General features: G+C 36.2%; 1 protein-coding gene and 1 long non-coding RNA gene across 4 annotated transcripts in view; both read right to left on the bottom strand.

The window, feature by feature from the left end:
• The window catches only part of TAF3 (TATA-box binding protein associated factor 3), a 245,935-nt gene that overhangs the window by 200,764 nt on the left and 27,457 nt on the right, over positions 1-17,714 (bottom strand). The window lies entirely within an intron of this gene.
• LOC135231269 (uncharacterized) overlaps positions 5,621-17,714 on the bottom strand; it is a 29,736-nt gene continuing 17,642 nt past the window's right edge. Inside the window, exon 2 of the long non-coding RNA XR_010321950.1 lies at positions 5,621-16,656. This is a non-coding gene — a long non-coding RNA (uncharacterized LOC135231269). The remainder of the gene's footprint in view (positions 16,657-17,714) is intronic.

Raw genomic sequence — 17,714 nt, 5'->3', positions numbered from 1 at the left:
AAAATTCAAGCCTTGAGCTGCAATATTAAAGATGTCTGTGGGGAAAATACTAAACAGTGCAGGAAGCATCAAAAGAAAATGGAAGGAATATATAGAGTCACTGTACCAAAAAGAATTGATCTACATTCAACCATTTCAGGAGGTAGCATATGATCAAGAACTGATGGTACTGCTGGAAGAAGTCCAAGCTGCACTGAAGGCACTGGCAGAAAACAAGGCTCCAGAAATTGATGGAACACCAACTACAATGTTTCGACAAACAGATGGAATGCTGGAAATGCCAAGAAATTTCAAAGATAGGTACCTGGCCAATCGACTGAAAGAGATTCATGTAGGTATCCATTCCAAACGAAGGTGATCCAACAGAATGAAGAAATTATCGAAAAATATAATTTTACATGCAAGTAAAATTTTCCAAAGATAGTTCAAAAACAGTTGCAGCAGTACATCGATAGGAAATTGCCAGAAATTCAGGCTGGCTTCACAAGAGGAAGTGGAAAAAGAGATATCATTGCTGATGTCAGATGGATCCTGGCTGAATGCAGAGAACACCAGAAAGATGTTTACCTGTGTTTTCTTGACTATGCAAAGTATTCTACTGCATGGATCATAACAAATTATGGGCAACATTGCAAAGAATCAGAATTTCAGAATACTTAATTGTGCTCATGTGGAACCTGTATATAGAATAACAGGCAGTTGTTTGAACAGAACAAGCGGATACTGTGTGGTTTAAAATCAGGAAAGGTGTGCAGCATGGCTGTGTCCTTTCACCATACTTATTCAATCTGTATGCTGAGCAAATAATCTGAGAAACTGGAATATATGAAGAAGAATGTGGTATCAGGATTGGAGGAAGACTCATTAACAACCTGTGATGTGCCAATGACACAACCTTGCTTCCTGAAAGTAAAGAGGACTTGAAGCACTTACTGAAGAAGTTCAAAGACTACTCAGTATGGATTACACCTTAACATAAAGAAAAGAAAAATCCTCACACTTGGACCATAAGCAACATCATGATAAACAGAGAAGAGATTAAAATTGTCAAGGATTCCATTTTACTTTGATTCACAATCAACACCCATGGAAGCAGCAGTCAAGAAATCAAATGACATATTGCATTGGGAAAATCTGCTACAAAAGATCTGTTGATCCACTGCAAGAGTGCTGTTTAAAGTGTTAAAAAGCAAAGACGTCACCTGGAGGACAAAGGTGCACCCAACCCAAGCCACAGTATATTCAATTGCCTCATATGCATGCAAAAGTTGGACAATGAATAAGGAAGATGGAAGAATTAACGCATCTGAATTATCGTGCTGGTGAAGAGTATTAAATATACCACGGACTGCCAGAAGAACAGACAAATCTGTCTTGGAGAAAGTATACCCAGAGCGCTCCTTGGAAGCAATGTTGGCGACACTTCATCTGCCATACTTTGGACATAGTATCGGGAGGAACCAGACCCTGGAGAAGGACATCATGCTTGGTAATGTAGAAGGTCAGTGAAAAAGATGAAGACCCTCAACAAGATGGACTGGCAAAGTGGTTGCAACAGTGGCTCAAACACAGCAATGATTGTGAGGATCGCGCAGGACTGGGCACTGTTTTGTTCTGTCGTACACAGGGTCACTATGAGTTGGAATCGACTTGGCGCCTAACAAGAAGGCTAATAATAACTGCAATGGATTAAGACTCACCAAATTTGTTTAAATCCTTGAGTTCATCATGATACTTTAAAAAACTCCATTTGCACAACTAGTTGAGCATGGTAGGAAAAAGCTAGGAAACAAATTTATAATTTTGAAAACTGATAAATTAAAAAAAAAATCAAACATTTATCCATCCTTTCCTATATGAACTATACCACCAGTTAACCAATAGTAGACGAGGGAAAGTTTCCCTTTATAGAAGTACTCCAGCTAATAAATGAAAAAAGAATTAGACTATCATCATTTTGCAACTTCTATTGAATTATCATTCAAAGTTATTAAAAATCACACACACACAAAATGACCTTATGTGTCTGCTGATGGATTTACACACATCCAACTATGAATTACTGTATTGTTACACAAATAACTCAAGTGTTAAATGTATTTTTGTCAACCGTGCTCTCATGAAAATACCTTGTGGCAGAGAGGGTGCAGTTGGCAAAAAAAGTATGAGTGTTATTTGCATAAAAATGTGGTAGTCTTTTCAGAACGATGGAATCTGACACTAACCTAGCTTTAGACCTGACTACCAATTTGTAGGATACAGAAAGGACCATGTGAAATAAAATCATTAGGATGCTGTAAGTAAAATTCAGACTACGAGAAACTCTAAAGGACAAATAGGTGTTTATGAGATAAAAATCTGATGATAATAGAGATTATTATTTATTTGGGGGGTATGATAATACTATTATGCTTATGCCAAAAAATAGTCCTTACTTTTAAAAGTATATACTGAAACATTTACAGATGAATTAATATGTAGGAGATTTTCTTCAAAATAATATGGAAAAGGGAGAAGTGAGTGGGGATATAGATGAAATAAGATTGGACATGAGAAGATATTGTTGAAGCTGAATGATGGATGTTGTTTCTGTGTAGTGTCCATCGATTCTAACTCATTGTGACCCTATGGGACAGAGGAAAACCTCATAGGTTTTCCTAGGCTATGGGTGGTGGGAGGAATCTTTACAGGAGCAGATCACCAGGTCTTTTCTCCCATGGAGCCACTGGTGCTTCAAACCGTTGACCCTGCAGTTAGCAGTCAACTGCTTCATCACTGTACCAGCAGAGCTCCTTGGATGATAGATACAAGAGGGCTAATTATTCTAGTCTGTTTATTTCTATATGTTTGAAAATTTTCCATAATAAAGCTTTTTTTTTAAATATTAAATTGCTTCAATAGGTATCCATCGCACCAAGAGTAGAAGTCAAAGTCCTACTATAAGGCCTTCCGTGATCTCTCCTGGTGTTACCTCTTAACCTTCTCTCCTGACCCTCTGCTCCTCTATCATCGTTCTGCTCTCCATAAACATGCCAGACACGTGCCCGTCTTTAGGCTCTGCACTAGATTTTTCTCTGTTTGAAATGTCCTATCCAAGGATGTCTTACATGGCTATCTCCCTCATCTCCTTTAAGTCTTTGCTCAAATATTTCTTTGTCAATGATGTCTACCCTATCATATTTTTTAATTGTAACTTTCTCCCCACATCCCAGCATTTTAATTTCTCCTTACAGTCCTATTTCCTCTCAAAGTACTTATGGGCTTCCAAAAATACTGTATGATTTACTTATTATGTTTATTATTTACTATCTATATCACCCATTAAAGTATAAACTCCAAAAGAGCAGGGACTTTTGTCTGTTTTGTTCACCTACATATTTCCTGTGTTCATAATAATGCTTGGCACATACAACCAGAAAGCAAAAAATATTTGCTGAATAAACTGAATGAATAATACTAAGTACCATAAGAACATAAAGGACAGAACAACTAACAGAAGTTTGAGGGATCTGGAAAATAAATCTAAAACTCTAAAGCTAATCTCTTAAATATTAAAATACATATTCCAAGGTCAATATTTGAAATAGTATCAATATCCAAGTATAAATTTACATATCATATGGATTTTGCCTCCAACATATGACTTTTCCGAAACTGACAGCATGAGTTTGTTCTGTCAGTCCCAAAATAAAATGAACGTAACACTTTTCTCACCCACTGAGAGCAAATCAATGAAAAGAGTGGTAACTGTCAAGTTTGCTTCTTAATTAAATCATAGTAAAGATTTCATCTACAGGCACATCACTGAGAAAAGAAAACCATGCTGAGTTTTGTTATTGGTGGCTGAGCAACTCACCCTGACCCAGATATGAAAGATTTATCAGGAGAAGGGAATCCACATTTTAAGCAAGGCCTGTAATCTGTCACTCAGTGGTTCCCAAGGAGTTCCAGTAAACAATACCCCCATTATTTAACATCAAATGATTTCAAGAACCCATACAACAACATTTGTAATTTTAGTATATGCTAATTGGAAAATACTTAACAAAAAGCTACAATATGTAGAATATAAACATGAAAAGGTACAGATTTATGTTATTTATTTTATTTTTCCAAAGCATGTTTAAGCTAATAGCACAGAACATGGTTCTAGCTATCCTTTCCTTCCTAACAAAACCAGCTTTAATAAATACAAATGCACTAACATCAGTTGAACTTTAAGAAATCCTTTAAAAGCAAAACTTAAGTGTATCCCTGCTTCATATTTAATTTGCAATAGGATATCCAGCAGCTATCAGGGGACTTGGAAAGTTTTGTTAGCTGAGGACTAGATGCCTGCTGAGATGGGCTCCACAAACAGGTAATACTCAATTGTAGACAATATCTTCAACCTACATCTCACTTTCCTTTAAAGTTAATCTGAAACACTGGACATGAAAGGAAATGAAAAGTGAGTTTTTCTTCTCTACCATCGTACTGGCACTTCCTGAGTTTTTCAATCCATTGCTGATTGGTCCAGAACCATTATTTCCTCCCGATTATTCCCAATTATGTGTCATACATGATAAGGGTTGTACACTAAAAGTGTTAAAATGTAATGATGCCATTAAATCTGACAAATATTTTTTACTTTAACCCTCAGCGTATCAGAAAGAAGAGCAATTACCATTTAACATCTGAGTCCAATGGAACTTTCATATTTTTATGCCATTTTATGAATAACTTACAGTAGTATGAGTAAAGAATAGCGGAAATAAATTTATTAGAAATTTTAATAAGAATTTAAACACAGCAAACCCTTTCTATCAGGTAAATTTTGATGCATAACACCATAAAATATGAAAAAATACTGTCATACATCCTTTTAGAAAAACAGGATGGTCTAGGTTCTTGTCACAAAAACATTATTACATGATGACAAGCCTCCCGTTGAATGATTAACTGGATGACAATACCACATTTCTTGTTTGTCCTTAGAAATATGCTGTTCACATGGATGAACCTTAAAAACATTGTGCTAAATAAAAGAAACCAATCACAAAAGACCTCCTACTATATGATTCCATTCATACGAAAGTTCAGAATAGGGAACTCTATAGAGACAGAAAGTAGAGTACCAGCTGATCAGGGCTGGGAGAATAATAGGGGGTAACAGGATATAGGGTTTCTTCTAGAGGTGATGAAAATGTCCTAAAATTGTAACAATGGTTGCACACATCTGTAAATATACTAAAAACTATATAATTGTATACTTTAAATGGGTGAATTGTATGGTGTATGAATTATATCTCAATAAAGCTGTTTAAAAAATATATATATACATACACATCAACTGTCAATTCTTAACATTATGAAAATTCATCTAGGATATTGTCATCTGAAGACCCAAAACCTGAGATTTCACTTCTATAATTTCATCATCATCACTGCCACCACCACCATCATTACCATAGTCCAGAAATGTTGCTCTCTCTGCATTCATTTTCTGATTTGTCTAATAATTGTAAAACATGTCAATTTTTCTTTCCCATTATAAATGGAAAATTCTAAATTTTCAACTGTGTTCAATGAAAGCTAAAAGTAGACTAAAAAGATGATGTTTCCAATCTTGTTTAATACATTCTTTTTTTTTTTTTTTACATTTCTGATATTTTCTCTTTTTGGGCATTATTTATAGGAAACTACAACATATATAATAGGGAAATGAGAAGTTTCCCATCCACTTTCATCATCTTTTATTCCTGATTAATTTTAAGAGTGAGGATATTTACTTGTTTCAACGCAAAGAAGTTTTTCACTGCTATCAAAAGACACCAGATATAATCTTCTATGTGGCAACTGTGTGTTACGCTTGAAAATCATGTAAAACATGGTAAATGAAACAAGTTAAAGCTGAAGTTAAACTCTGTTCCCTGCCAGCAGTAGTCTTACCAGCCTTGGCGAGCTTCCTACCACAATTCACACATACCATTGTCTTCAAATTCTTTTATTATTATTTTTCAAATAATATTGTATTGTGTTTTTGGTGAAGTTTACATAGCAAATTAGGTTCTCATTTAACAATTTCTACATAATTTCTTCAGGGACATTTTACACAGTGTGTCAACTTTCTCATTATTTCTGTCCTGGTTGTTCCATTTCCAGGAATTTAGTTTCCCTGCCCCCTTACCTTCCCATCTTTCTTTAGAGTAAGGGTTAACCACTTGGTATCACATACATGATTTTTTAAAGGAGCACAGTACTCATGGGTGATACTGTTCATTTTATGAGCCAGTTTATTATTTAGTTAAAAGATAACTTCACAGAATAGTTTTGGTTCAAGGTTTAAAGAGCATCGCTAGGTGATAGTCTTAGGAGTCCTTCAGTCTCAAGTAGTCCAGTAGGTCTGGACATTTTAAAAATCTGAGTTCTATTCCATTTTTAATCCCATTCTATCAAGATCCATCTACTTATTGTATTCCTGATCAGGATGGTCCGTAGTGGTAGCCAGGTACCATCTAGTTCTTCTGGTCTCAGGGATGATGAGGTCGTGGTTTGTGTACCCTGTAAACTAGTTTCTTCTGAGTCTTTGCCTTCATTCTCTTATTACTCCAGACACGCAAAGACCAATAGTTGTTACCTTTTAAACACATGCTTGAAAGATAGACTAATACAGGGCCCCACAATAAGAAAAATGAATGGTGATGATTTATGTCACTATAATCTCATCCTAATCCAGGTGATTTCATTAATGTTCTATTTTCTTATTTAGTCTTTTTTTTTTTTGGCATAGTTGGGAATAATTAGTGGGTAATAAAAAATAATTCCCAGAATGATAAAATATTAAAATGTTTCAAGATACAGGGAAATATAATCCTTAAGATTCCATAATATATATCTCAAATTTATAAGAGTCCTATCAACCCATATAGTAATAGCAACACAGAATAAGTTTTATTCAGTTTTAAAAAATGGGGGAAAGGGGTTTCGCTTTGCTTTTTTGAAAGCTTCTAAGAAAGAATAAAAATCATAAAACACCAATCCTTTCAAAGGAAGTGTTCAAAAACAAAAAATGGAGCCAGTGGACCCTGCCAGAACAAGAGTCAACAACACTTTTTCTCAAATTATGTTAAATGTTAGCACCAGAGGAAATAAAAGTAAAAAATGTAAATAAAAAAACCTATCAAATTTATACATAATTTTAAATGAAAAAATGACATAAAATGGGTATTGCACATTACTATAAATTAATATAACACTTTTTAAAGGAATTTTATCAAAAAATTTTTAAAACATCATCTTTTAAAACTCAGTAATTGAACTTTTCAAATTCAATCATAATAATTTGAAATACTGAGAAAGCTATATAAACAAAAGTATTTTATTGCAGTGGTATTCACTGAAGTTAAAAATCAGAAGAGACCTAAATATTCAACACTAAGGGCTAGCCTATTATACAGCTATTTAAAAAGACTGCTATAAAGGCTATGCAGCAACATGGAATAATGCTCACCTTTTTTTCAGATGAAACCTCTCAATTTTAACTCTAAATCTGAATAGCCAACTGCTCTGAGGCACATACTCATAAATATTCACTAAGGAAGCAATTCAAGTCAAAATTTCTAACAAACTTGCTGGATTCCTCTATACCAACAAAGAGAACGTCAAAGACAAAATCACCAAATAAATACCATTTATAGTAGCCCCCAAGAAGATAAAATACTTAGGAATAAATCTAACCAGAGATGTAAAAGACCTATACGAAGAAAACTACAACACAGTACTGCAAGAAACCAAAAGAGACCTACATAAGCAGAAAAACATACCTTGCTCATGGATAGGAAGACTCAAAATGGTGAAAATGTCTATTCTACCAAAAGCAATCCATAGAGCACAATGCAATTCCAATCTAAATTCCAGTGACATTTTTTAACAAGATGGAGAAACAAATCACCAACTTCATACAGACGGGAAAGAGGCTCTGGATAAACAAAGCATTGCTGAAAAAGAAGAACAAAGTGGGAGGCCTCACACTACCTGATTTTAGAACATCTTACACCTCCACAGTAGTCAAAACAGCCTGGTACTGGCACAACAACAGATGCACAGACCAATGGAACAGAATTAAGAATCCAGACATAAATCCAACCATTTATAAACAGCTATATTTAACAAAGGCCCAAAGTCAGTTAAATGGGGAAAAGACAGTCTTTTTAACAAATGGTGCTGCCATAACTGGATATCCACCTGCAAAAAAATGAAACAAGACCCATACCTCACACCATGCACAAAAACTAACTTAAAATGGATCAAAGACCTAAATATAAAATCTGAAACAATGAAGATCATGGAAGAAAAAACACGGATAACACTAGGAGCCCTAATACGTGGCATATACAGCATAAAAAACATTACTAACTAGGAAGTCAGAGGAGCAGACTCGAGCAATTAGAATGCAGACTGGGACATCTGGAGGACCAGGGAATCGACACCAACATAGCTGAAAAAAAATCAGATAAAAGAATTTAAAAAAATGAAGAAACCCTAAGAATTATGTGGGACTCTATCAAGAAGGATAACCTGCGGGTGATTGGAGTCCCAGAACAGGGAGGGGGGACAGAAAACACAGAGAAAATAGTTGAAGAACTCCTGACACAAAACTTCCCTGACATCATGAAAGACGAAAGGATATCTATCCAAGATGCTCATCGAACCCCGTTTAAGATTGATACAAAAAGAAAAACACCAAGACATATTGTCATCAAACTCACCAAAACCAAAGATAACCAGAAAATTTTAAAAGCAGCCAGGGAGAAAAGAAAGGTTTCCTTCAAGGGAGAATCAATAAGAATATGTTCTGACTACTCAGCAGAAACCATGCAGGCAAGAAGGGAATGGGACGACATATACAGAACACTGAAGGAGAAAAACTGCCAGCCAAGGATCATATATCCAGCAAAACTCTCTCTGAAATATGAAGGCGAAATTAAGATATTTACAGACAAACACAAGTTTAGAGAATTTGCAAAAACCAAACCAAAGCTACAAGAAATACTAAAAGATATTGTTTGGTCAGAGAACCAATAATATCAGATACCAGCACAACACAAGGTCACAAAACAGAACGTCCTGATATCAACTCAAATAGGGAAATCACAAAAACAAATTAAGATTAATTAAAAAAAAAAAATACACATAACAGGGAATCATGGAAGTCAATAGGTAAAAGATCACAATAATCAAAAAGAGGGACTAAATACAGGAGGCATTGAACTGCCATATGGAGAGTGATACAAGGCGATATAGATCAATACAAGTTAGGTTTTTACTTAGAAAAATAGGGGTAAATAATAAGGTAACCACAAAAAGGTATAACAACTCTATAACTCAAGATAAAAACCAAGAAAAACGTAACGACTCAACTAACATAAAGTCAAGCACTATGAAAATGAGGATCTCACAATTTACTAAGAAAAACGCCTCAGCACAAAAAAGTATGTGGAAAAATGAAATTGTCAACAACACACATAAAAAGGCATCAAAATGACAGCACTAAAAACTTATTTACCTATAATTACCCTGAATGTAAATGGACTAAATGCACCAATAAAGAGACAGAGAGTCACAGACTGGATAAAGAAACACGATCCATCTATATGCTGCCTACAAGAGACACACCTTAGACGTAGAGACACAAACAAACTAAAACTCAAAGGATGGAAAAAAGTATATCAAGCAAACAATAAGCAAAAAAGAAGAGGAGTAGCAATATTAATTTCTGACAAAATAGACTTTAGACTAAAATCCACCACAAAGGATAAAGAAGGACACTATATAATGATAAAAGGGACAATTGATCAGGAAGACATAACCATATTAAATATTTATGCACCCAATGACAGGGCTGCAAGATACATAAATCAAATTTTAACAGAATTGAAAAGGGAGATAGATACCTCCACAATTATAGTAGGAGACTTCAACACACCACTTTCAGAGAAGGACAGGACATCCAGTAAGAAGCTCAACAGAGACACGGAAGATCTAATTACAACAATCAACCAACTTGACCTCATTGACTTATACAGAACTCTCCACCCAACTGCTGCAAAATATACCTTTTTTTCTAGCGCACATGGAACATTCTCTAGAATAGACCACATATTAGGTCATAAAACAAATCTTTGCAGAGTCCAAAACATCAAAATATTACAAAGCATCTTCTCAGACCACAAGGCAATAAAACTAGAGATCAATAACAGAAAAACTAGGGAAAAGAAATCAAATACTTGGAAAATGAACAACACCCTCCTGAAAAAAGACTGGGTTATAGAAGACATCAAGGAGGGAATAAGGAAATTCATAGAAAGCAACGAGAATGAAAATACTTCCTATCAAAACCTCTGGGACACAGCAAAAGCAGTGCTCAGAGGCCAATTTATATCAGTAAATGCACACATACAAAAAGAAGAAAGAGCCAAAAGCAGAGAACTGTCCCGACAACTTGAACAAATAGAAACTGAGCAACAAAAGAATCCATCAGGCACCAGAAGAAAACAAATAATACAAATTAGAGCTGAACTAAATGAATTAGAGAACAGAAAAACAATTGAAAGAATTAACAAAACCAAAAGCTGGTTCTTTGAAAAAATTAACAAAATTGATAAACCATTGGCTAGACTGACTAAAGAAATACAGGAAAGGAAACAAATAACCCGAATAAGAAATGAGAAGGACCACATCACAACAGAACCAAATGAAATTAAAAGAATCATTTCAGATTATTATGAAAAATTGTACTCTAACAAATTTGAAAACCTAGAAGAAATGGATGAATTCCTGGAAAAACACTACCTACCTAAACTAACACATTCAGAAGTAGAACAACTAAATAGACCCATAACAAAAAAAGAGATTGAAACGGTAATCAAAAAACTCCCAACAAAAAAAAAGCCCTGGCCCGGACGGCTTCACTGCAGAGTTCTACCAAACTTTCAGAGAAGAGTTAACACCACTATTACTAAAGGTATTCCAAAGCATAGAAAATGACGGAATACTACCCAACTCATTCTATGAAGCCACCATCTCCCTGATACCAAAACCAGGTAAAGACATTACAAAAAAAGAAAATTATAGACCTATATCCCTCATGAACATTGATGCAAAAATCCTCAACAAAATTCTAGCCAATAGAATCCAACAACACATCAAAAAAATAATTCACCCTGATCAAGTGGGATTTATACCAGGTATGCAAGGCTGGTTTAATATCAGAAAAACCATTAATGTAATCCATCACATAAATAAAACAAAAGACAAAACCACATGATCTTATCAACTGATGCAGAAAAGGCATTTGACAAAGTCCAACACCCATTCATGATAAAAACTCTTACCAAAATAGGAATTGAAGGAAAATTCCTCAACATAATAAAGGGCATCTATGCAAAGCCAACAGCCAATATCACTCTAAATGGAGAGAACCTGAAAGCATTTCCCTTGAGAACGGAAACCAGACAAGGATGCCCTTTATCACCGCTCTTATTCAACATCGTGTTGAATAAGAGGGCAATTAGGCTAGACAAAGAAATAAAAGGTATCCGGATTGGCAAGGAAGAAGTAAAGTTATCACTATTTGCAGATGACATGATTATATACACAGAAAACCCTAAGGAATCCTCCAGAAAACTACTGAAACTAATAGAAGAGTTTGGCAGAGTCTCAGGTTATAAAATAAACATACAAAAATCACTTGGATTCCTCTACATCAACAAAAAGAACACCGAAGAGGAAATAACCAAATCAATACCATTCACAGTAGCCCCCAAGAAGATAAGATACTTAGGAATAAATCTTACCAAGAATGTAAAAGACCTATACAAAGAAAACTACAAAGCTCTACTACAAGAAATTCAAAAGGACATACTTAAGTCGAAAAACATACCCTGCTCATAGATAGGAAGACTTAACATAGTAAAAATGTCTATTCTACCAAAAGCCATCTATACATTTAACGCACTTCCGATCCAAATTCCAATGTCATATTTTAAGGGGATAGAGAAACAAATCACCAATTTCATATGGAAGGGAAAGAAGCCCCGGATAAGCAAAGCACTACTGAAAAAGAAGAACAAAGTGGGAGGCCTCACCTTACCTGACTTCAGAACCTATTATACAGCCACAGTAGTCAAAACAGCCTGGTATTGGTACAACAACAGACACATAGACCAATGGAACAGAATTGAGAACCCAGACATAGATCCATCCACGTATGAGCAGCTGATATTTGACAAAGGACCAGTGTCAATTAACTGGGGAAAAGATAGCCTTTTTAACAAATGGTGCTGGTATAACTGGACATCCATTTGCAAAAAAATGAAACAGGACCCATACCTCACACCATGCACAAAAACTAACTCCAAGTGGATCAAAGACCTAAACATAAAGACTAAAACGATAAAGATCATGGAAGAAAAAATCGGGACAACCCTAGGAGCCCTAATACAAGGTATAAACAGAATACAAAACATTACCAAAAATGATGAAGAGAAACCCGATAACTGGGAGCTCCTAAAAATCAGACACCTATGCTCATCTAAAGACTTCTCCAAAAGAGTAAAAAGACCACCTACAGACTGGGAAAGAATTTTCAGCTATGACATCTCCGACCAGCGCCTGATCTCTAAAATCTACATGATTCTGTCAAAACTCAACCACAAAAAGACAAACAACCCAATCAAGAAGTGGGCAAAGGATATGAACACACATTTCACTAAAGAAGATATTCAGGCAGCCAACAGATACATGAGAAAATGCTCCCGATCATTAGCCATTAGAGAAATGCAAATTAAAACTACGATGAGATTCCATCTCACACCAGCAAGGCTGGCATTAATCCAAAAAACACAAAATAATAAATGTTGGAGAGGCTGCGGAGAGATTGGAACTCTCATACACTGCTGGTGGGAATGTAAAATGGTACAACCACTTTGGAAATCTATCTGGCGTTATCTTAAACAGTTAGAAATAGAACTACCATACAACCCAGAAATCCCACTCCTAGGAATATACCCTAGAGATACAAGAGCCTTCATACAAACAGATACATGCACACCCATGTTTATTGCAGCTCTGTTTACAATAGCAAAAAGTTGGAGGCAACCAAGGTGTCCATCAATGGATGAATGGGTAAATAAATTGTGGTATATTCACACAATGGAATACTACGCATCGATAAAGAACAGTGACGAATCTCTGAAACATTTCATAACATGGAGGAACCTGGAAGGCATTATGCTGAGCGAAATGAGTCAGAGGCAAAAGGACAAATATTGTATAAGACCACTATTATAAGATCTTGAGAAATAGTAAACCTGAGAAGAACACATACTTTTGTGGTTACGAGGCGGGAAGGGAGGGAGGGTGGGAGAGGGTTTTTTATTGACTAATCAGTAGATAAGAACTGCTTTGGGTGAAGGGAAAGACAACACTCAATACACGGAAGGTCAGCTCAATTGGACTGGACCAAAAGCAAGGAAGTTTTCGGGATAAAATGAATGCTTCAAAGGTCAGCGGAGCAAGTGTGGGGGTCTGGGGAACATGGTTTGCGGGGACTTCTAAATCAATTGGCAAAATAATTCTATTATGAAATCATTCTGCATCCCACTTTGAAATGTGGCGTCTGGGGTCTTCATTGCTAACAAGCGGCCATCTAAGATGCAGCAATTGGTCTCAACCCACCTGGAGCAAAGGAAAATGAAGAACACCAAGGCCACATGACAACTAAGAGCCCAAGAGACAGAAAGGGCCACATGAACCAGAGACCTACATCATCCTGAGACCAGAAGAACTAGATGGTGCCTGGCCACAATCGATGACTGCCCTGACAGGGAGCACAGCAGAGGACCCCTGAGGGAACAGGAGATCAGTGGGATGCAGACCCCAAATTCTCATAAAAAGACCAAACTTAATGGTCTGACTGAGACTGGAGGAATCCTGGCGGCCATGCTCCCCAGACCTTCAGTTGACACAGGACAGGAACCATCCCCGAAGACAACTCATCAGACATGAAAGTGACTGGTCAGCGGGTGGGAGAGAGACGCTGATGAAGAGTGAGCTAATTGTATCAGGTGGACACTTGAGATTGTGTTGGCAACTCTTGTCTGGAGGGGGGATGGGAGGATAGAGAGAGAGGGAAGCCGGCAAAATTGTCAAGAAAGGAGAGACTGAAAGGGCTGACTCAAGAGGGGGAGAGCAAGTGGGAGTAGGGAGTGAGATGTATGTAAACTTATATGTGACAGACTGATTGGATTTGTAAACGTTCACTTGAAGCTTAATAAAAATTATTAAAAAAAAAAAACATTACTAACAATGAACAAACACCAGAAGAGAAACTAGGTAACTGGGAGCTCCTAAAAATCAACACCTATGCTCATCCAAAGACTTCCCCAAAAGAGTAAAATATTACCTACAGACTGGGAAAAAGTTTTTAGCTATGACATTTCCAATCGGCACCTGATTTCTAAAATCTACATGATACTGCAAAAACTCAACTACAAAAAGACAAATCACTCAATTAAAAAATGGGCAAAGGATATGAACAGACACTTCACTAAAGAAGACGTTCAGGTAGCTAACAAATACTTGAGGAAATGCTCAGGATCATTAGCCATTAGAGAAATGCAAATCAAAACTGCAATGAGATTCCATCTCACTCCAAGAAGGCTGCCGTTAATCCAAAAAACCAAAATAATAAATGTTGGAGAGGTTGTGGAGAGACTGGAAGACTTATACACTCCTGGTGGGAATGTAAAATGATACAACCACTTTGGAAATCAATTTAGCGCTTCCTTAAAAAGCTAGAAATAGAATTGCCATATGATCCAGCAATCCCACTCCTTGGAATATATCCTAGAGAAATAAGAGCCTTTACACAAACAGATAAACGCACATCCATGTTCAGTGCAGCACTGTTTACAATAGCAAAAAGATGGAAGCAACCAAGGTGCCCATCAGTGGATGAATAGATAAATAAATTATGGTATATTCACACAATGGAATATTATGCATTGATAAAGAACACTGATGAATTCACGGAACATTTCATAACGTGGACAAATCTGGAAGGCATTCTGCTGAGTGAAATATCGTATTAGACCACCATTATAAGAACTCAAGAAATAGTGTAAACAGAGAAGAAAATATTCTTTGATGGTTACAAGAGTGCGTAGGGAGGGAAGGAGAGGAGTATTCACTAATTAGATAGTAGATAACAACTATTTCAGGTGAAGGGAAAGACAACACACAATACAGGAGAGGTCAGCACAATTGCACTAAACCAAAAGCAAAGAAGTTTCCTGATTAAACTGAATTCTCCGAAGGCCAGAGTAGCAGGCGCAGGGTCTGGGGACCATGGTTTCGGGCATTATCTAGGTCACCTGGCATAACAAAATCTATTAAGAAAACATTCTGCATCCCACTTTGGTGAGTGGCATCTGGGGTCTTAAATGCTAGCAAGCAGCCATCTAAGATGCATCAATTGGTCTCAAACCACCTGGAGCAAAGGAGAATGAAGAACACTAAATACACAAGGTAATTATGAGCCCAAAAGACAGAGAGGTCCACATAAATCAGAGACTACATCAGCCTGACACCAGAAAAACTAGATGGTGTCTGGCTACAACCAATGACCGCCCTGACAGGGAACGTAACAGAGAACCCCTGAGGGAGCGGAAAGCAGTGCAATGCAGACCTCAAATTCTTGTAAAAAGGCCAGACTTATGGTCTGACTGAGGCTAGAAGGAGTCCGGAGGTCATGGTCCCCAGACCTTCTGTTAGCCCAAGACTGGAACCATTCCCAAAGTCAACTCTTTAGACAGGGATTGGACTAGACTACAAGATAGAATATGATACTGGTTAGGAGTGAGCTTCTTGCTCAAGCAGACACATGGGACTTTGTGGGCAGCTCCTGACTGGAGGGAGACAGAAGGTGGCTGAATGGATAGGGGGAATACAGGGTGGAGAGGAGTGTGCTGTCTCCTTAGGGGGAGAGCAACTAGGAGTACATCCCCAAGGTATATATAAATTTTTGTATGAAAGACTGACTTGACTTGTAAACTTTTCACTTAAAGCACACACACAAAAAAATTCTAATAAACTTGCATATCTCCATACTACCACCCTACCCCATACTCTTGTTCTGCACACCCTATCAGGACTAAGAGAACCACCCAAACAAAATCATTTAAGTTTAGTTTGTATAGTCCCTGCTCACTTCTATAGCTACCACTGTCTAGCAAAGAGAAGTTATTTTATGTTTAGCATACAGAGAATGAATTACTTAAATGAAAAACATAGTTTATAAATGTACATACACCCATTCCTCACTTATCGATATGGTTAGGTTCCTGAGGCCAGGTTGCTATGCAAAACTCAGCATTATGCAAAAATGGAGGATGACCACATCAGATCACAAAATGTACGATCACTACCTTATTATATAATTGCGAAATTACATTGTTACGTAAACTACCAGCCACTGAGAATCACGGCCCATCCAAGTTGACACATAATCTTAACGATTACAGCCACTGTTACTCTCACCTTGCATCTCAGCGTCCATTACTGCCAGATGAATGCCACTGATGCGCAAAATAGTTGGAGAGTAGATTTTTTTTCCTATTGTCGTAAATGCAAAATGTCAGATAACGAGATAGCAGATAAGTAAGGAGTAGGTGCACTATAATTAAACTATGTTTAAATGGACACACACATTTGTGTACACATACACATATACACACACACGAAGTCTTGGAAGACTACATCAAAATAATAGTGGTTATGTTCCAATGGGGGATTATTTTTTTGATAGTTCCCAAATTTTAACTAAATATTTTAAAACAAAATGACTCCCCCAATTTTTTAAAAATCTAAATTATGAAAAAAGAATTATACTTTGAAATTCAACTCCAATGAAACTGTTAGGATACTGGTATAATCATACATTCATTATGGGAATGTAAACTGATACAATTCTTTTGGAAAGCAGTGTGTAATATGTGTCAAAAATCATAAATATGTTTACACCTTTGAATTAAATACTCCTACCCTGGGAATTTACCATAAAGGAATAATACAAAAGAAAAACATGCACAGAGATATTTGATTCAACACTGTAAGATTAAAAAGTCCAAAAAGAGAATGAAGTAAATTGCAGTACATTCTTTTTTAAAAATAATAAATACGAAAAATAAATGGGAACAATGAAACCACATTAACAATATTATGTGAAAAAAGCAGACATGAATAATGTTAAATAAAGAGAGCAAAACAAAGTTGTTTTAACTACTTCAACTAGCTAAATAGTCTCATAAATAAAAAATGGATGAACACACTAAAAAAAGCTGCTGTGTTAAAAAGGGGAAAATATGTTAATAAAGTATCTTCTATTTTAATACAAGTTTGAAGATAATGTTTAAAAATCAAAACATGGAAGCAAAAATGGATACCAACGGACAATAATTTCAAATTTTTAAAAAGAAAATCTAGAGTTTAAGAAGCGATTGCATCAGACCTTTGCTACAGGACAAAACAAATTCTGTTCTAGATACAAAAGTTACCTCAGGCAAATAAATATTAAGTATATTCCTTACGCAACCACTCTAGCAAATAAAGTTCCACAGAAGCTTGTATTATGGGGAAAAAAATGCTACTATTATTTCCAAAGCAAGCCATCA

The sequence above is a fragment of the Loxodonta africana genome, chromosome 4 (assembly GCF_030014295.1).
Source record: "Loxodonta africana isolate mLoxAfr1 chromosome 4, mLoxAfr1.hap2, whole genome shotgun sequence".
NCBI classification, from domain to species: domain Eukaryota; kingdom Metazoa; phylum Chordata; class Mammalia; order Proboscidea; family Elephantidae; genus Loxodonta; species Loxodonta africana.
This window is presented reverse-complemented; position numbering and strand designations above follow the sequence as displayed.